Below are 22,882 nucleotides of genomic sequence, written 5' to 3'. Positions count from 1 at the left end.
CACCTATCATAAAATGAAAAAAATGTGGGTAACAGAAGATGTCTAGATCAAACATTCCTTTTGGTGGGTCCATTTCTATCACATCCTCTATTATTGTTGATTTGGCTTCTATTCTGATCTCTCTTTGTACGCAATTGTCAAGCTAGCTAATGATGAATATTGTTCTAATGATTGCACATTAATCTCCACCTATGGGTTTTCACCATCTTTATCTTGTATGATGGGAGTAACTTCCACTTTTTTCTCTTCTTTGATTGTATCAGCATCCTGTAGGCCCGGGCCTACAACTGAAAGTGACTAATTATTCATTCCTTCTTCTTCTAGTTGGGCTTGTGTAGTGAAGGTGTCAATGATTTGGATCTCCTCACCCTGAACCTCATTACTGTCAATTTCATCTTCATCAAATTGTTCACCAGGAGCTATTTCTGTGATACACGTGTCAAACAATGTATCATCTAGCCAATTGAATTGCAAAATATCTCTCTGTCCTTTTAACACATACTTAGCCTCATTATCAATAGCAACAAATTCTTGTTTTAAAGAATCAAAGAATATTTAGGCCTTCACCATTTCTTCTGTTGTGGTAGCCCACCATGCATGCCCTATTTCATTTACAATTCTATTCATCCTTTAAAAAAATATATCATCAAGTTCCTTCGCCCATTCATCTTTTTTTTTTCAAACTATTTCTTTTATCTAGGGCACAAGGAAACAAACTAAATTTTTGGCTCTTGTACTTGTTCAAGTAGCCTACTATTATTCTTTGTAAATGAATCCTTTTATTGTCAAAATCAGCATGATTAGAAACAATGTCAAATGTTTTTTCAATTCGATCATAAGAATTCCTTATGATAGAAAAGTGAAAAAATGTCATTTCTTTCTCCCTTCTTACCCATTTATTCATGATAGACTTTAGAGCCTCATCATTGGCTTTCAAATCCTCCCATATACTGATCACCCTAGCCAACTGATCATGAATTAGTGGCCATTCAACTTTTTTCCCAAATATGTGAGAGCTTTTCTTAGTTTATCTTCATATTTTAACTCCAACTCTACATGTAAGGCCCATAGTTTACCCTTTTCTTCTTCAAAATCCTCAGCAGTGTAGTATTGTGGCCTTTGGGGTGTATCTAGTATTTCTATGAGGGGGGTGGATTTGAAGGGTTCAACTGAGGGGTGAGGGTATGTTATTCTTGGTGCTACTGACCTACCCATTAGCTTGTTCTCAAGCTCAATTCTCTTCTTTACCTCTTTATTGTAGGCATCCATAACTGCCTCATACTTGCTCTACAACTCAGTCATTTCCTTTTCTTCCCCATTTGCAGTAGCCAAGGCAAACTAAGAGTAATCTACATTCATGTGAGCTTCCTATACATGTGAGGTATCAACAACTCTCCTCACAATGATACTCCCTGTTAGTCTTGAATCATCAGGCTACGATGGAGCAGCCTTGGACCCTCTTCTCAATGACCACATGACAAGAGCATCTTAGTCATTACTAAATGAAGTTCCCAAGAACTCCTTTTTATTTGGATCTTGCAATCCCAAATTATTTGACATAGAATTAAAAATCAAGGCATCAGCAATGTCCCAATTGGGCAATAATAAAATATTTGTAGTCTTTACCATCTATCTCCCTTCTTCAAGGGTTATATTATGGGACTCTTGAATCATTTTTTCCTTTATTTGACTTTGAATGGAGGCTTCATCCATTTTTGGATGCTCTGCTTTCATATTTTTACATCTTTCCTCAAAAATGTGCATGTTTTCCCTCCAAGTAAACTGATGGAAAGCCCTAGACATTACAAAACTATCATAAGAAAAATATTGTTGACTAGCTTGTTCCAAAATAGGGTCTAATTCCCTTCCCCTGAAATCTACTACAGTTAATTCAAAACTTGGCACAAGAGGCTCCTGGGGGTTCCCTTCATCAATCTCTACTTGGGTAACAAAAATTCCCCCTTGTGATCCCATTTGTTCAATTTTCTCATCAATGAGTTGCTCCTCCTAAATTCTCATGGGGATTTGGGAAGGTGAGTAACTCTCATCATGTGGATCCTCTTCCCTTATTATCTTTCTCCTCTTGGGAAAAGGTTTAGGAGGCCTTTCTTTAAAAACAACACTAGTAGATTCAACTATATGTTTTCCTTTATCCAAAATGGGCCTTTGATCCCAAATGATAGTATATCCTAACCTCCTTTTCACAACTAGTGGGCCTACCCCTATATTGGGAGTGAAACCCAATCTTTTTATTATTTCCCTAGCTTTATCTAGAAAAGAATCAATGAAATGTTGCTTCTTCTCATTCATTACCTCCATTATTTTAGGAAATGTACTCATAAGCTTATTTATTTTATCTGTAGTACATACACCATTACTAAGAGGGTTGTAATCTTTGTCAAAACAATTAATAAAATTCAAAACTTTTGAATAGACTCTCCATTTTTCTTTCTTTGTTTCTTGCTCCTACAGAGAGTACTCATTCCTTATTACATCTTCAGGGAAATAAAATTCATGCTCAACTGGATGAAGTTTGATCCTATTCCTAAGGGCCAAATTAAAGAAACCTTCTACATTAGAAAAACAGTGAGATACTACTATTTTATACTACTCCAAAAATTTGTAGAGGAAGACCCACCCTTCCTTGGTTATTACAAACTAGTGGGCTACTATGCAAATGGGAAAAATTGATCCCATTCCCCTTTTGTGCAAAAAGGCTTCTTCTACTCCTCCCAACTACCACAAAAATTCAGCTACTCCTATTTTTAAGGGCACCTAGTAAGGTAGTACATGGGGTGTTCTCTTGAATCCATAAATTTTGATAACAGTTGAAACTGAATATGGGATAATATCTCCCCAATTATGTGAATGGGGTTTTTCCATAGGCTTAATGAGGTGCATTAGTGTCTTAGCAATCCTGGGATTGTCCCTTAATATGAGCCACCTCAGTTTGGAGGCAAAGTGCCTATCAAATCTAAGAAAACTAGCATTTTTGGCTTCCCCAATCATATCTACACTCCATAATTGAATTGGTAGTGCTTCCCCCTATTTTTCTCTTTTCAGAACCATTTCTTTACCAAAGTATGTAGCCCCCTTAAATAGAAACATGTGCATCAACAAGGAGTATTGGCCCCAAACCTTCTCCACCTTGCCCTTAGCAATCCCCACCAATCCACTGTGAATCTCATCAGCCAAGTAAGAAGAAAAATCAAAAATTATTTCCACACTGAAAGAGGAGATTTGAATGATCATATACATGAAGCTCATAGGAATAAAGTCTTCTTCAGCCTCTACAAAAAAATATGCACAGGGTCCTATATATCTTTACTACCCTGGCATTGAAGAATGCTTTCTTGAAAGGTTCTTTAGAGTATGATGTTATTGCTGGTAGGGTTCCAATTCTGCCAATGTAGGCCTTCAATGAACCTTGTCTAACTACATCCTTCTTTGACATATATTCTTTTTCTAAATTTGTCAAATTAATGGGCACATGATACCTAGTGAGAGGTCCCAAATGGGAAACTTCCCTAATCTCTTATGGACTGATGATGATTAGAATTTCACAATCTACTCTTCTCACTACCCTAGTGGCTTGATCATAACTCTTCGCCATGGCCTCAAGGAGATCATAATCCATGAACACACTGGGAACAATTAGCTTTCTTAGGTCAAAATTCCAAATATTGGCATGTGGGGCAAACAATTTCCTTTCTGCAAACTATTTCTTGAACAAATTTAAACCAGTTTGCGAGGTTTGAGCATCCTGGACCCAATTACCCTTATCATACAATCCATTAGCTATCCTCAACCTAGGGTTTAATAAGGTCAACTTTTTAACTTGCACTGTCTCTATAGTAGACTCTGGCAGCGACTCAAGCAAGTCATCATGTACATTTCTATCCAAATAATTTATTTGACTTGAAAATCCCTTCTTTGGAGGCATCTTTGATTATGCTTTACAAAACTGAAATACTTACAGAGATTATAGTAGGATTACTTACTTGAATTCTATCCTCGTTTTCCTCTATATTTCTACAATTTTTTTCACAAACAAACTGCTTCACAGTCTTGCCAAACTCCAACACAATTTTCTTTAGTAATTTCTTCTGCTCAAGGAAAGCTCAAAATCTTTGTTCGCATAAGGTGAAATTGATAAAATTTCCTGTATTATACTCTATTTTTCCTCACATTTGAAGCTTTCATGTCTAATTAATACACAAAGTGGCACAACCTTTGGCATTTAAATTTGTGCCATCAATCTTTAAAAATCCTACTATCATGGGATACGGAGAAAGAAAACTTAACGTTGCACTTGACAAGTTGGCTAGTCAATCCAATGAAAACTGCCCACATACATATCTCCTTCCTTGATGGAACTTCTGTCTGGACCCACTATTGACTGAGGACATATGTCAATAGGTCACTACTTTTCTATATATAAAGAACGAGCACATTTCCATAGTGAAGCAGTGGCAACCATGGATTTGATCTTGATCTTGTGGATGATATATTACTACACTACTTAGAAGAATGGTGGTTGGCCCTCATTCGCTATCTCACTATACATATCGTCCGAGCAACTCTTCATGGCAAAATAGTGATGGTTGTTGATCTGAGATCAAATCAAAGGTAAAGAAACTACATGAAGTACCTTGAAAGGTGGTGGGTTTCATACTCACTATGTCACATAGATTAAACAACTTGCAACTTTCCATAGCAAGGTAACAAGGACTATTGATTCTAGTTTAATCGGACAATCAGGATCCCTTATGTGATTTCTTAATGGGGCATGGGTCCGGGGTACTGGTGACATAGGAAAATTTGTACTGCTGGCAGCAAACCCAACCTTTCTTAAAATCCTAGTCACCCATCCACATTACTTGAGGTCCCACTGACTGTTCATTTCATGACACCTCACTACTTCGCTAACAGCAAGATGTCAAATTTTTTCAATAGTGAGGTAGCGAGCTCCGATGAATTCAATAAAACTCAGTGCCATGAAATATGATAACCCATCAAATCACCATCGCTCCTACTAACTGCTTTTGACAATAGCAATTATTACTTGTCATGCCACATGGACAGACCATGGTTACCGAGAAATTTTGAGGCCACCGTGCCTTTGATTTCATGGCACCTCGCGACTTCGCTTACGGTAAGATGATTAGTTTTTCCAATAGTAAGGTAGTGAGGAATTGGAAAGACCCTCATTCTAGCGCCGACTTCTAACTACTTTTGTTGTGTCCATTTTCTATCTTGACAGTACTTGCAAGGTGTACATGATTGAAAAGTCGGCCAAAAAAAAAATCTTTGACAACCATAGCTTCATTTTATGATCTTTTTGGCACTCGCTACCTCACTATACATAAAAAGTGCTCATGCTTTTATAGTGAGGTAATGACAATGGTAGATCTATTCAAATTGAATGATGAGGAATCTAAGAAGATAGGTAACTCAAGGGTGCAGAAAAACAAAAAGAAAATAGAATATTTGCCCAAGTTCATTTTTCAAATATTTCGTGCCTAAAAATTTTTAAATGGAATGAGACATAGGGTTTTCACAAAAAAAATCAAAGGCTAACAAAAGAATGACTTAGCTATAAACCCTATTCACCATTAATAGATACAATCTTAATTTTTATACCTAGACAAAGGAATTTTATCATGCAAAAATTCAAACTAATAGTGGCTCTATCAGGGCACATTGAATCCTCTGGATTCAAGTGAGGACTTAGAATTTTTGGGAGAAGAAAACCACACACCTGAGCTTTGAAATGACAACTTAGAGAGAGAAAGAACATAGAATAAAAGAATATATAAGGACTGTACAGAAGACACAAAGATTATACAGAATGTACAAGGAAACCTAGACTACTATTCATGGAGAAAATAAGTATTTTTCAAGAAATATACCCCTTCAAGAACGGTCCATGAACTAGCAATTCAAGAATGTTGCCTGATAGATCTTTGATAATATAAGAATCTTCTCCCCATGTGATTTTAATCAGATAGGGACCTAACCATATGGGATCAAAACTTCCATGTTTTCCTTTATCTTCTATCCTGACATTCTACATAAGGCCAAATCTACACTTTCAAATTTCTTGCTCACTGTCCTCTTATCATAGAGTGCTTTAACCTGTAGTTGCAACTTTTGGTTTATGATTGATGCTTCTTTCCTGGTCTCAATTAGACCAACTAGTTCATCCAATCTTTCTTGCATATCATCAATGATATCCTCATCATACATTTGAATGTAGCTATACAAACCTACCAGGTTGTTCTCAGGCATTCTTGATTGAATTCCATACACCATATCAAATGGAGCTACACCAATGGCTTTCTTCATAGTTACCCTATTATCCCATATTGCTAACTGTAACTTGGAATCCCATGCTTTCTTGTTATCATCCAAGGTTCTCTTAATAACCTTTAACATGCTCTTATTTGTGGATTCAGCTTGTCCATTTCCTTGTGGATGATAAGGAGAAGATGATGATCTTGGTATTCCATATTTATCACAAAATCTGATAAATCTGGAAATAATATTATTTAGCAAGAAATTGTTGAAACCTTTACTTATTGCATTCCTTATGGGGATAGCCTCTACCCACTTTGTAAGGTAATAAGTAACCACTAGAATCCAAGAATAGCCAGTGCTAGACTTGGGGGAAATCTCTCCTATAAAATCCATACCCCATGGTTGAAAGGGTTCTTGGACCTCCACTGGCTTCAATGGAGTATTACCTGAGAACTTCAGTTTTCAAACAAACCTCTGACAAAGGTCACATTTCCTAATCATAATTTGAGCATCCTTGAAAAGGGAGGGCCACTAAAATCCAACCCTCATCACTTTATGTGCAGTGGTCTTGGCCATATAGTTTCCTCCACACACTCCAGCATGCATTTCATTTAAGACTTCTTTTGCCTTTTCTTGATCAATACACTTCAGCAACACTCCCTCAAAATTTCTCCACCATAAACTGCCTTGGACAATTATGTATCTGATGGCTTATAATTTAGTACTCCTCTTTTCATTTTCAGGCAAATGGGGAGGAGCTTCTATGTGTTGCAGGTAATATATAACATTAGTGTACCAATCACAATGATCCATGTCACAAAAGTCAAATCTGAGGTCATCAACTACCACATTTATTTGATTGGCATCCAAATTAGATTCAGCCATGAATTTAGCCAAACCTTGACCTCTTACTAACTTAGTTATCTGTATTTCAATATTGAATTCTTGGATCTTGTTGATCCATCTAGACCTTTTGCCTGATACTTCCTGTTGAGAAAATATGTCCTTCACAACTACACTGGGTCCAAAGCCAATGATAATAGCACCTACTAAGTAGCATCTAAAAGCCTTTATAGCCTTTACTAAAGCATATGCCTATTTTTCATTTATCTCATATTTCAATATAGCAAGTTGCAGTGACTTCCTATAAAGAGCAATGGGTTGTTCATATCCTTCTTCATTTTTCTGCAACAAGACTGCGGCTACAGTGTGAAAGGATGCAAAAGAAAAAATATGCATAGGCTTTGTGTAATCTGGAGTTCTTAGTACTAGAACATTTTTTATAGTATTTTTAATATCCTAGAATGCTTGTGAAGGCTCACCATTCCAATCTATAGTAGCTCCCTTCTTGAGCATCTTTGAGATAGGTCTACTAATTTCAGCAAAGTTAGTAACAAACCTTCTAAGAAAATTAACTTGCCCAAAGAAAGATTGTATTCCTTTCACATTTTTGGGCTTAGGCACATTATTAATGGCTTCCACTCTTTCAAGGTCTATCTTCACACCATCTTTAGACACTATATGTCCTAGCAATCTGCCCTCTATTACCCCAAATGTACATTTCTTTGGATTCAATGATACTCTATATTTCAAAGCTTTGACAAAAAATTTCTCCAAATTTCTATAGTGATCCTCAGCCTTTTTAGAATAGGTTGTAAGATCATCCTGGTATACAACCATAAATTTTTTGATATAATCATGAAATGCCACATCCACAGCTCTTTGAAAAGTAGCTCCTGCAGTAATCAAGCCAAATGGCATCCTTACATATACATAGGTCCCCCATGTGATTGTGAAGGATGTCTTAAATTGTTCATTTTCCTTTACTAGAACTTGATTGTACCTAGAAAAATCATCCATCATGGACATTAGCTCAGAACTAGTTGCTACAACATGGCTTCCATATTTGGTAATCCATAATTATCCTTCAAGGATGCAATGTTCAAATTCCTAAAATCCACACATAATCTTATGTCTCCATTTTTCTTTCTGATAGGTACCAAATTTGAAACCTAGGTGGAATGTCTAATTGGTTTGATTATCCCCCCATCCCTTAATTTCATCAATTCTTCTTGCATTTTGGGTGCTAGGGTAGCGTTTACTTGTCTTTGTTTCTATTTGAAAGGTTTTACATTATCATTTAGTGGTATGACATGTTGGAATAAATCTTCCCTATAAGCTTTAAGGTCATCATATGACCATGCAAAAACATGTCTATACTTCCTAGGCAAGTCAACCAATGGTTTTTTGATTTCAGCAGGCAGATTTTGGCCAATATAAACCTTTTTGGGAGCTTCATCAGTACCAAGGTTTATTTCTTCTAATTCTTGAGGCTTAGGGTCCTTAACTCCTGGTTTGACTCTATCCTAATTATCAAAAATATTTTCCAAAACCACTAATCCCTTAGGGATCTTGTTGGTTTTCAACTACATAATCTCTTGGCCAAAAATGGTTTACTTACCATCTATGGTTTCAATTAAATTTTTGCAATGCATTTCCTGACCATGGTACTTGTCTTCATTTAACAAAAAATTTACAATGTCTTTATCATCTTCAAAGACTTGCCAATTTTCAATATTATCTGGTATTGAAGGTCTACTTTGTACCTCAATTTGAGAAATTCCTTCAAATGATATTCCCTTAGGTTTGATTACTACATTTGCTAATAAATCAGCCATCTTATTCTGAGTCCTATCTCTCCATGAGATAAAGATTCTATCTGGTCCCAAATAGCATTTCTATACTACTTTAATCTCCTGTTCTTGGATGCATAGGTTTCTTTTATCTAGGAGATAACTAGTTCAGAATCCCCTATGACATCCAATTTCTTAATTCCATGATGTGTAGTGATTTTAAATCCTAGAAACAAGGCCTCATACTCTGCTATGTTATTTGTGCAAGAAAAATTTAAAGTGAATGAGTATCTAAAAGTATTTTTGTCAAGAGAAACAAAAACTACCCCTGCCCCTGAACCTTCTTTTGAACTAGCTCCATCAAAAAACATTGTCCATAATACTGGTGAGTTCGTACAACACTCAACTTCATGTTCAATTATAGAAAGAAAATTTTCAACTTCTTTAATAATCAATTCAGCTCTAAAAGCATTGATACCAGTGTCCAAGAAAAAAATTGAGTCTCTATCAATTTCCTCCCCTAAAAGATGACTAACCCTAGGCTCTCTATTTACCTTGACATTTTTATCTCCGATATGAAAAGTTGCATAAGTCAAATCACATTACAGGCTTCCCCCCATAGTAGCACTCCATTTTGTAGAGAGAAACATTCCATAGTGTAGAGGTATATCCACTACAAGGATTGACATGGTTAACTCTACTTCAGGATATGCAGCTAATTTAAATGGTAAACCATTTATGGTGCCTATGACTAGGACTTCCCTACGAGCCATACCTCTACATCTACCCTGCTTAGTGTCTACTTTTAAACCTAATGCTTCCATTATCTTGAAGGGCATAATGGTATTAGAGGCTCCTAAATCTATCATGCAATTTTTTAGGGTCTTTCCATTTATAATTAGATTGAGGAAAAAAGGGTCAATATCTTCTATAAATGCCACTAAGGAATCATCTAAAAACATTTGGGGAATTTGGGATATGATACCACTATCCTCCACTACTAATGGGGTTTGTTGGATAACACTTTGTCCTACAACAATATTGATGTTTCCTATCCCTCCCAACCATGATAAAGCCTTGCTTTTATGTTCTTCAATTCTAATAAGTTCATAAAAAGGTACTTTTATAGTTATTTGGGACAACATGGATATCATATCAACAGGTTCAACAATAGTGGGTTTTACAAGAATACTTGGAGTTGAAGTCTTTTGATCAACAGGCACCACTGTTTACTTGATAGTATTAGGTCCTGACTTCTTTCCTTGCACAACTGCTTTTATTGTTTCATTTGTTTGAAATTGGACCTTATTTTTTGGTTCCCACTTCTTAGCCTTATTATCTTTGATCTTAGGCACATCTTTATTGACCTTCTTACTTTCATCATTCATCTTATGGGTAATGTCTTTAATGAATACACTCGATGGCTTTCCTACATCATTATTTATTGTTCTATTTCTCAAATTGTAGTTACTATGGACTTGGGAAATCATTTTTGTTGTGATTCTATCAATCTCCTCTTTGGAGGGCATTCTTAAGCTTGTGTGACCCACATCAGAAGATGTAACACATACGTTATTTTCATCATAACCTTTATCATTTGAAAGCACTTGCTGATGATGTAAATGATAAGCAATTCTCTGACTAGTAATATCATTTTCAGGTTCTTTAGAATTAGAATCTATAAAATCATCACACATGCTTACCATATTACAACTTATATCATCATGGCTTTTCTCTTCATTTTCTGCTTTAAGTTTCACAACTTGATCCAAGGAAAATGATTGAGCAACAACACAATAATCAAAAGAATGAGGTGATTGACATACAATGCACCATGGCACATCATCATTCATATTTACAGTGTTCCTTTGCAAGGGATCTAAGGTACCTTTATCCTTCACATTTTGTGTCTAGTTAGGAACTGGTTTACCATCTTTCCACTAGGTAGTGTAAAGGTAATTTTGTATTCTAGGCTGTCTATTGAAACTATTGTTGTTCATAAGGGTTTTCTTAGCAACATTTGGTTTATTGAAACTAGTGGGATTCATCTTCTTTAATAATTCCAAAACGTGGCCCATAGTAGGTTCTTCTGGCTTCTTTCCTATAGGAGTTTTATCACCCTCCCTTTTGTTATTTTTCTTGGGATTAAAAAGCTTTTGATCATCCCTCCTACCCATTTTTACAGATGCCTTCCTATTTTTTTCTATATTTACTACAACTTTATAGGCATCCCTTAAAGTTTTGGGATCCTTATCCCTCAATTGATAAGTCATTTTTCTATCAAAAGCATTGAAATATGTTGTGAGACAAACATCCTTATTCAACCTAATAACTTGAAACAATTTGTAAATACCTTTCTAGAATCTTACATTGAAGTCGAATGTGGACTCATTAGGATTCTTCTTGATGTTATTGAATTCATTTAACATGAATCCTACATTAGTGTTGTCTCCATATTGCTCCTTGAATAATTTCTCCAAGTCACTCCATGAGGTGATACTATCATCAGGTGATACTATCATCATGGAACCTTCTAAACCAATCCCTTGCATCCTCAGTTACTGAATGAACAAACAACTTCATGACCACATCTTTATGTTCAACTTCATAATCATTTAACATATCAATGAAAATTCTCAAATTTTCTCTACTAGTAATAGCATTATTCCTAGAAAACTTAACCACTTTGTCTCTTAAATCAAACGATATAGGATGTGGAGCACCAGGAATACTAGCAAATGATATTTTTCGATACTTTTCTAGGTATACAGGTTTCTTTTGGAAACTAGGAATGTTTGAGGTACTTGCTATGTTAGCTTGGTTTAGAGGAGCAACTTGGGATTGTTGAGGTTGGACAACAGCGATTTGAGTATAAGTGGTGGATGATGAGGCAAGAGCAGATTGAGATATTCCCTAAGTTGAGATTATTGGACCACTATCCAGTGTAGGAGTTGCAAATGGGATAGACAAATTTGGCCATGAAGCAAATGTAGAATTAGATTTTATCAATTGGATTTTTCTCCTAGTTTCCGCAACTTGAGCTTCATTCTCAACCTTCTCAAGTTCTTTTGCAAGATCTTCCTTCTCCTTTCTATCTTTATCTAGGTCTAGATATAATTTTGACATGGGAGGATTTACAGATTTTCTTGCTAGAGCTTGAGGTTCATTTATTTGGATTCCTATGGCTTAGCCTTTCCCTTTATCTGTAGCTTTTATAGTGGGTTCTACAGGGTCTACTTGAATAGGTTTATAGGTTTGGACTTGGGTAATAACAGGCTCTTATCTTTGGCTTAAGAGCTTTTCTTGTTCTTGAACCTTAGATCTCAAAGAATCTACATCTCCAAACACATCAGTATGGAGAGTCATAGTTTTTTCTTCTAACTTTTTACTCTACTCTTTCAAGGCAGTCATCCTTCTCAACAGAGCATCTCTTTCTATTATGGCATCCAAGGTGGCTTGCTCCTTCTCTTTTTCAATATGAATGCTTTTAGCTTCTTCCTTAGCAACCCATTTCTTCATAACTCCTATCTTAGATTGCTCTTCTTTAGGGTTTGTAGAAGTAGCCTCTGAATCAGCAGGATCATCCAGATCTATAAGATTGGGCTCCATGTATGGGGCTGCTCTAGGATAAAAAGGATCATCAAATGAACTCCTAAATCCTAGCCTATAGTTCATATCTACTATGAGATCTGGCCTTGGTGAAGCATTTCGTACTAGTGTCATATCTTTATCTTGATATGTTCTTTCATCTGGTACTGGGGTACTGAAAATGCCTCAAAGAGTCTTGTGGTTTCGAATTCAAAACTGAGTGAAAAAGATTCTCTCCGTAATACTGGTTGATACTGGGAATTGACGGATACACTACCTCTAGGTTTCTAGGTGGGATTTGGATCTATCCTTTTCTTATTTTGGTTCTTCCTACCACCTTGGGGTAAATCAGTATACATTGGTACATTAGGATTGGCTCTCATGTAAGCTCTTGTGTTCTTTCTCTTGTCATCCATATTCACCTTTTGTTAAAACAAGCACTAGCTTCAAAACCTTGACTAAGTTGCCACCCTACTTTTGGGAAAATACACAATGTCAATTATTCTTGACTCCAAGGAAAAAACACACAAATAAAAATTGAAATGTCTAACACAGATAGACCAATCACTGAGATCATAAGACTGCAACTCTTTCTTGTTAGATAAGACACTTGGAAAGGCTGGATACATCAGTACATCTTTGTGACATTTGGAATTTTTTTTAAATTCTCAAGGTTTGTTACTAAAATATCCCCTTATGACCATAGGAAAAACTTAAATAATTTGACACACACGTACATATCAGGGCCAAAAAAATTGCAATACTTTTCATAGACGTGTTGGACAACTCCCCAGTACAATTGCCATTTTGTTGGTGTTTTGAAAAACTACTAGGCAACAAAATGATCAATATCAAAATGACATCACTCATACAATCTAAGGACTAGCCAATTCCTATTAACAATTATATGTGCAAACCATTTGGACCCAACTTCAACAAAACCAAGCATGGTTTTCTGCTCTTTAGGCTCTACAAAACTAGGGTGGGTATACCTAGGGATGTTTCAAGACTGGGAAACATTGTATGAGGATTATTTTAGTTCATTCTGATTCTCATCTCAAATCCTCAAATACATGCACAATTCATGAAAATTTGATAAACACATCCCATATAACAGATCTGGCCAAACTTCTTCTATAAGTCTACACGTGTTCTCAGCAATAGTGGTTAACTGAAGCTAAAACATTCCATGCAAACAAGTACTGGCCAACTTTGAAGATCTTCAAGAAATAAAAGTAAAATTGATTATAATTCTGCATTTGAAAACCATTTATGACACATTTTTCTTCCAGATGAATCAATTTGACCAATGCCTAATCCATTAGGGTTTAGAGTCTACTACAAATCCTTAGATCTAATTTGTTGCCTTACAAAAAATATTATCAGCAATTCTTATCAGAATTCATCATTCAAAAATCCTTTCCACTACTACAGCAACCTTATCAAATTCATCAAAGCTTTTACTTAATCCATTGATTTAATAGCAGTGATGCACAAATATACAACCTAACTAGATTGCATTCAATTGTACAAGCCTTTACTCATACACTATCAAGATAACAAAGTAATCAAAAGGAGACAAAATTCAGCAAGAATTGATATGGGGACAACTCATAATTTATATTCATTTTCTTTGAAAATTGTATACATTTGCAGTAAGCTTAGAATGACCTTAAGAATAAACACAGAGATCATTCTATATTCATGTATTCTCAGGAACAAATAGAGAAAATACATTATAAACTTGCTCCAAAAAATTGGAGCAAAAAAAACTAAGTATATCACTTTAGCATTAGAAAATTGGACCTTTTCTCTAGCCCTGGAATCTAACTTATATAGTGTGAGATGCAACAAGCTTTAGGCTAAGAGAAAATGATAGGTTTCCTTTACAAGAAATATTTACATACACCTATCATAAAATGACAAAGATGTGGTTAATAGAAGATGTCTAGACCAAACATTCCTTTTGGTGGGTATGCTTTTGTCACATCCTCTATTGTTGTTGATTTGGTTGCTATTATGATCTCTCTTTGTATGCAACTGCCAAGCTAGCCAATGATGAAGATTGTTCTGATGATTGCACATTAATCTCCACCTATGGGTTTTCACCATCTTTATCTTGTATGGTGGGAGTAACTTCCACTTTTTTCTCTTCTTTGGTTGTATCAGCATCTTGTGGGCCCGAGCCTACAAGTAAAAGTGACTGATTATTCTTGTCTTCTTCTTCCAGTTGGGCTTGTGTAGTGAAGGTGTCAATGATTTGGATCTCCTCACCCTGAACCTCATCACTATAAGTTTCATCTTCATCAAAATATTCACCAAGAGCTATTTCTGCCATCCACTTGTCAAACAATGTAACATTTGGCCAATTGAATTGCAAAATACCTCTCTATCCTTTTAACACATACTTAGGCTCATTATCAATAGCAACAAATTCTTGTTTTAAAGAATCAAAGAATATTTGGGCCTTCACCATTTCTTCCATTTTGGTAGCCCACCATGCAGTCCCTATTTCATTTACAATTCTATTCATCCTTAAACCAAAAATATCATCAAGTTCCTTCACCCATTCATCTTTTCTTTTCAAATTATTTGTTTTATCTAGGGTAGGAGGAAACAAACTGAATTTCTATCTCTTGTACTTGTTCATGTAGCCTACAATTAGTCTCTATAAATGAATCCTTTTATTGTCAAAATTAGCAAGATCAGAAACAATGTCAAAGGTTTTTTCAATTTGATCATAAGAATTCCTTATGACAGAAAAACACAAAAATGTCATTTCTTTCTCCCTTCTTACCCATTTATTCATGGTAGGCTTTAAAGCCTCATCATTGGCTTTCAACTCCTCCCAGATACTGACCACCTTGGCCAACTGATCATGAATTAGTGACCATTCAACTTTGTCCCCCAAATATTTGAGAGCTTTTCTTAATTTATCTTCATATTTTAACTCCAACTCTACATGTAAGGCCCACAGTTTACCCTTTTCTTCTTCAAAATCCTCAACAATGTAGTACTATGGCCTTTAGGGTGTATCTAGTATTTCTATGAGGGGTTTGGATTTGAAGGGTTCAATCGGGGGTGAGGGTATGTTATTCTTGGTGCTGCTGACCTACCCATTAGCTTGTTCTCAAGCTCAACTCTCTTCTTTACCTCTTTATTGTAGGCATCCACAACTACCTCATACTTGCTTTGCAGCTCAATCATTTCCTTTTCTTCCCTCTTTGCAGTAGCCAAGGAAAATTGAGAGTAATCTACATTCATGTGAGCTACCTGTACATGTGAGGTATCAGCAACTCTCCTCACAATGATACTACCTGTTAGTCCTGAATCATCAAGTTGTGATGGAGTAGCCCTGGACCCTGTTCTCAATGACCACATGATAAGAGCAGCTTGGTCATTACTAAATGTAGTTCCCAAGAACTCCTTTTTATTTAGATCTTGTAATCCCAAATTATTTCACACAAAATTAAAAATCAAGGCAGCAACAATGTCCCAATTGGGCAATAATAAGATATTTGTAGCCTTTACCATCTATCTCCCTTCTTCAAAGGTTATATTCTGGAGCTCTTGAATCATTTGTTCCTTTATTTGACTTTGAATGGAGGCTTCATCCATTTCTGGATGCTCTACTTTCATATTTTTAAATCTTTCCTCAAAAATGTGCATGTTTTCCCTCCAAGCAAACTAATGGAAAGCTGTAGACCTTACAAAACTATCATCAAAAAAAAATTGTTGACTAGCTTCTTCCAAAATAGGGTCTAATTCCCTTCCCCTGAAATCTGCTACGGTTAATTCAAAACTTGGCATAGGAGGCTCCTGGGGGTTTCCTTCATCAATCTCTACTTGGGCAACCAAAATTCCCCCTTGTGATCCCATTTGTTCAATTTTATCATCAGTGAGTTGCTCCTCCTCAATTCTCATGGGGGTTTAGGAAGGTGAGTAACTCTCATCATGTGGTTCCTCTTCCCTTATTATCTTTCTCCTCTTGGGAGAAGGTATAGGAGACCTTTCTTCAAAAATAGCACTAGTAGATTCAACTATCTATTTTCCTTTATCCATAATGGGCCTTTGATCCTGACTGATAGTATATCCTGACCTCCTTTGCACAACTAGTGGTTCTGCCCCTATATTGGGAGTGAAACCAAATCTTCTCATTATTTTCCTGGCTTTATCTAGAAACGAATCAATGAAATTTTTCTTCTTCTCATTCATACCTCCATTATTTTGGGGAATGTACTCATAACCTTATTTATTTTATCTGCAGTAGTTACAACATTACTAAGAGGGTTGTAATCTTTTTCAAAACAATTAATAAAATTCAAAACTTTTGAATAGACTCTCCATCTTTCTTTCTTTGTTTCTTGCTCCTATAGAGAGTACTCATTCCTTATTACATCTTCAAGGAAATAAATTTCATGCTCAACTAGACGAAGTTTGATCCTATGCCAAAGGGCCAAATTAAAAAAACCTTCTGCATCACAAAAATGAGGGTGAGATACTGCCATTTTATACTACTCCAAAAATTTGTAGAGGAAGACCCACCCTCCCTTGGTTATTACAAACTAGTGGGCTACTATGCAAGTGGGAAAAATTGATCCTGTTCCCCTTTTGTGCAAAAAGGTTTCTTCTACTCCTCCCAACTAGCTCTCCTAGGTCAAAATTTCATATATTGGCATGTGGGGCAAGAAATTTCCTTTCTACAAACCATTTCTTGAACAAATTTAAACCAGTTTGCAAGGTTTGAGCATCTTGGACCCAATTACCTTTATCATACAATCCATCAGCTATCCTCAACCTAAGGTTTAATGAGGTCAACTTTTTAACTTGCACTATCTCTACAATAGACTTAGGCAGCAACTCAAGCAAGTCATCATGTACATTTCTATCCAAATAATTTATTTGACCTGAAAATCCCTTCTTCGGAAGCATCTTTTATTATGCTTTACAAAATTGAAACACCTGCAGAGATTACAGTAGGATTACTTACTTGAATTTTGTCCTCATTTTCCTTTGTATTTCTATAAAAAAAATTGCGAACAAACTACTTCACAATCTTGCCAAACTCCAACATGATTTTCTTCAATAATTGCTTCTACTCAGGAAAAGCTTGAAATCTTTGTTCATGTAAGGTGAAACTAATAAAAATTCTTGTATTATACTCTATTTTTCCTCACATATGAAGCTTTCATGTCTAATTAATACATAGAGTGGGACCACCTTCTGCATTTAAATATGCGTCATCAACATTTAAAAATCCTATGATCATGGGATATGGAGAAAGACAACTTGGCATTGCACTTGACAAGTTGGCCAGTCAATCCAATGAAAACTGCCCATGTACATAGCTCCTTCCTTGATGGCACTTTTCTCTAGACCCACTACTAAATGAGGACACGTGTCAATAGGTCACTACTTTTCTATACATAAAGAATGAGCACCATGCCATAGTGAAGTAGCGATAACCATGGACTCCATCTTGATCTTGTGGATTATATATTACTGCACTGCTTAGAAGAATGGTGGTGGGACCTCATTCGCTATCTCACTATACATATTGTCTGAGAAACTCTTCATGGTGAGATAGTGATGGCCATTGATCTAAGATCAAATCAAAGGTAAAGAAACTAAACGAAGTACCTTGAAAGGTGGTGGGTCCCACACTTGCTACATCACATAGATTAAACAACTTGCAACTTTTCATAGTGAGGTAGCAAGGACTGTTGATTCTAGTTTGATCTAACGATTAGGATCCCTTATGTGATTTCTAAATGGGGCATGGGTCTGAGGCACTAGCGACGTAGGAAAATCTGCACTGCTGGCAGCAAACCTAACCTTTTCTTAAAATCCTAGTCACCCATCCACATCACTTGAGGTCCTACTAGTTGTTCATTTCATGGTGCCTCACTACTTCACTAACAACAAGATGTCAAACTTTTTCGATAGTGAGGTAGCGAGCTTCGATGACTTCAATAAAACTTAGCACTGTGAAATATGATAACCCATCAAATCACCATCGCTCCTACTAATTGCTTTTGACAATAGTAGTTATTACTTATCATGCCACCTAGACAGAACATGGTTATTGAGAAATTTGGAGGCCACCATGTCTTTGATTTCATGGCACCTGGTTACTTTGCTAACGACAAGATGATTAGTTTTTCCAATAGCAAGGTAGCGAGGCATCGAAAAGACCCTTATTCTAGTGCCGACTTCTAACTACTTCTATTGGATCTATTTTCCTTTCCTGACAGTACTTTCAAGGTGTATGTGACTAAAAATTCATCCAAAAAACAAATCTCTGACTACCATAGCTGCATTTTACAGTCCCATTTTATAAAAATTTTGGCACTCACTACCTCGCTATACATAAAAAATGCTCATGTTTTTATAGCGAGGTAACAACAATGGTAGATCTATTCAAATTGGATGGTGAAGAATCTGAGAGGAAAGGTAACTCGGGGGCACGAATTTTTTTTTTAAAAATAGAATATTCGCCCAAGTTCATTTTTCAAATGTTTTGTGCTTGAAAATTTTTAAATGGAATGAGACATAGGGTTTTCACAAAAAATTTCAAAGGCTAACAAAAGGATGACTTAGCTATAAACCCTATTCACCATTAACGGGTACAATCTGAATTTTTATAATTGGAAAAAGGAATTTTATCATGCAAAAATTCAGACCAACAAGAGGCTTCATAATTATGTTATGAAGATTGGATTTGAGAGGATTGATGATAACAACAACAATCTATACTTGAAGATAGAGAAAGGAAAAGGTATTTTGGTATTTGAAATTTTTGTTGATGATATCATATTTGGAGGTCAAGATACTTTATGTAAGGCTTTTGCAAATGAAATGAAGAAAGAATTTGAGATGTCTATGTTTGGAGAGATCAAGTTATTTTTGGGTTTGTAAGTACATTAGATAAAGTATGGTATATATCACTCAATAAGAGTGTGTAAAGGAGATACTAAAAACTTTTGGGTTGGAAAATTCAAAGCCAGTAAGCACGCCTATGATAACAAAACATAAATTGTCAAAGAATGATGACTTAGTTGAGATGAATCAAACATTATATAGGTCTATGATTGGAAAATTACACAATGTAGTACAAAACATACCTGATATTGCATTATTAGTTGGGATAGTTGCGAGATTCTCCACTAATCACAAGGAGAATCATTTGATGGTTGTTAAGAGAATAATGAGATATCATTAAGGGGTAAATCTGAGGGAGAAATCCTAATTGTAGAAGGAGATGAAAGAAAATACAGAAGAAACATGGAATACCTAGTAAGAGGTAGTTAATGACAAAGGAGATATAATAAGTGATCCAGAGGGAGTCATAAGGATGAGTTGATTGATTTTCTATTGATCATAACATAATTTTGGAACTTACTCAGAAGATGAAAGCTACTGATAGAGGGAGAGATTTCAATGCAAGGAACTAATTTCTTTCTGGTATTTTGTTGGTTATTCTAATTGAGTTTGGTCAGTTTGGTTTGCCATCAATGCCAAAGAGGGAAATTATTGAAAACATATTGATACAAGTATGATAAATGTGTTTCAATAATTATTTTGTCACTAATGTCAAACCTTTTACTTGCTAGTAAGATAATTGCTTATATGATTTGAGTACTATTATTTGTTTGATTGATGAAGAGGATTTGATCAAATGAGGTAGCGATAGCACCTAGAGGAAATGTTGAGTTATGATATGAGAAAGCAATACAAGGATCAATTAAGACAATGATATTATAATGCATTGATAATCTACTTAAGGTTGAAAAGGATGGTTACACTGATTAAGTTTAGAAGAACAAGTTAAACAAAGTATGTATGGCAAGCTTAACAATCTTCACAGTAGGTGTCATGAAAGGTTAATGTAAGACAAGCAGAAAATTAGTTGGAGCTAGGAAAAGTCAATTTCAATATTAGTCAAATGAAATAGTGTAAGCTAAGTAAAGTTTAGTTGATGCCAAGCACTAGTAAACTTTAGTTCATGCTGAGTTATTTGATAGTGAATATCGAGCAATGTAGTCTGTGTTGAGCATTAGAAGAAAGTTAATGGCGAGTGTCAACATTATGAGAAATATTGAGATTCAATGAACCTGAGTTGACAAGTTTTATTTTTTGGATTGTGTGAACCATGTGGAAGATAAGCTTGATGAGCTAGTGGCACAAAATTCATGGTGAATCATTTTGAGGTGAATTCAAAGAGGATTGAAGGAGAAGTTTCTAGAAGGGGATGAAATGAAATAATTGGTAGACCCATTGAATCCTACCTAATCCAACCTTAACATAAAATGGATGAAGGAGGATGAATGACAAAAGATCTTAATTCTCTATTTATAAAGATGGTTGGTTAGAAGCAAAGGTTGTGTTGGTGTTTGAAAATGCTGGAGGGTTTTCAATTATCCCACTAAGAAAGTGACATTTCTAGGGGTAGCTAACTCCCATTCTCAACATGCCATTTTTGACAATAGGCCAACTATAAGGCTATAATCCTTCTACACTTCAGGCTCTACAAAACCTAGGCAGGTATACCTCTAGATTCTTTATATGGTACCAGTTATCAAAGCATATACTGAATCTAATGTAAGCAGACAAGACCCTTATATCTCCTAGTAACTCATGAAATGACACAAATATGCAGTAGCTAAATGCAGATCTAGAATATTCACAAGTTGAGTGAGGGTTAAACATTTAGGTCCTTCAACATAAAATGGAAAGAACATTTGATTAAAGATGTTGAATTCAACAAACCCTTAAATATGCGACAGTAAGACTTAATGATCTTGTAACTAATCAGTGCCTAATCCATTGGGCAAATCCATGAGTCATAAACATACATATGGATATCTGAGACTTACTTGCATCTTCAGATATACGATCTATCTATTCAACTTGTAAATAGACATCTGTGCTCAATCTAAACCTCATTCTTACCTGATATCCCCCTTAATAAACTTGCAACCCTATTGATTTACTGAAGCATTTACACAACCCTTTGAGTTATAAGCAACAATAAAACATCATACAGTCATAAGGGACTGCAACTACAACCTAGGCTCTTTGTTCAAAGATCGTAAAACATTGAAGCTTACTAAGAAGGGAGATAAGATTCAAGATGAAACTAATGAAATCCTAATGTTCTTTGTATCAAGAACATTTGCTGAAGAATGTGGTCACAGTCATGGGAATGCATCAAGAACTAGATCCAAAACCTTGGTATCACAGTAATGTGCTAATTTTCTCCAAAAAATTGGAACTCTTACAATGAAAGAAAGATAGAAAGATAAGGAGAAGATGAATTCCCAAATTCGATATGCAACTGCCATTTGTCCACTTGAAATTCAATCTCTGGCAACTAAAAAACCTCTTTCTTCTTTCTTCCCATCTGATCTGATTTGATTTCATCATTACTGTTATTAATCTGAGAAGTATTTCTATTGAAATGATGAAACCTAGTTGAGTTACCAGAATATATGATTGCCCCATGAAAATACTGGTGAAATTTCAATTTTTACTGAGTGAATGTGTTCAAATTTTGACCCATACTGTATTCCAACTATTTTTTAACCATATTCAAATCAATATCATGTCAAAAAATCAAATCTAAACTTCTTGGTTTGAATACAGTTGCGATTCAAGTACTTGAGGAAAATCCCCCTATAGCTTGAACCAGTGGCATTCTGTGCAGAAACAAACTTCAAAATCAAAAAGTTCATCTTTTTTCGATTCCAACAATATATAACATTGCTATGTTTTCCTACCTTCCAACAATTCCAACGATATTATTATTTTTTATTCTTTAATACTACCCTTACCTTATACTCTGGGTCAACCCATGTTTGACCAAGCCTTATCTACCACATAGTAGCCTCTGATTCATCGACCACTGTTCATCAGACGCCACATCATCACTCTCGAGACTCAATGCCACATGGCATGATCTCGCATACCTGCATTATTTAACATTTTTGCAACTCCATATTGCAGGAATGCAGATACCGTCGATCTTCAACATGTGGTGGCATCTGGTGAATCCATTCTGAACCATTCCTTTGGCACCACCTCAAAATCATTTGTGTATCTTTGCTCAAAAAAATCGCACTGAGGACAATCCATTAACAGGTGGGCTCCACCAACCAGAGCCTATGGCTTATAAAGTCATCTTTCTTCAGACGTAATATGCTTTGAGTAAAGTTATATTTAAAGAACAAAACTTCTCTCACCTAAGTCATGTGGGACTAAACTCCCTACGTCTCTGCTCTCTAAACAACATTTAAGTTGTAAATGGAGGGTCTTTTGCAGATTTCTTATTATTTATTGATGGCTTTTTTTTTCAATCTCCA

The sequence above is a fragment of the Cupressus sempervirens genome, chromosome 1, assembly GCF_028749045.1.
Source record: "Cupressus sempervirens isolate cs-2001-9-10 chromosome 1, ASM2874904v1, whole genome shotgun sequence".
In the NCBI taxonomy this organism is placed as follows: domain Eukaryota; kingdom Viridiplantae; phylum Streptophyta; class Pinopsida; order Cupressales; family Cupressaceae; genus Cupressus; species Cupressus sempervirens.
Note: the sequence above shows the minus strand (reverse complement) of the source record.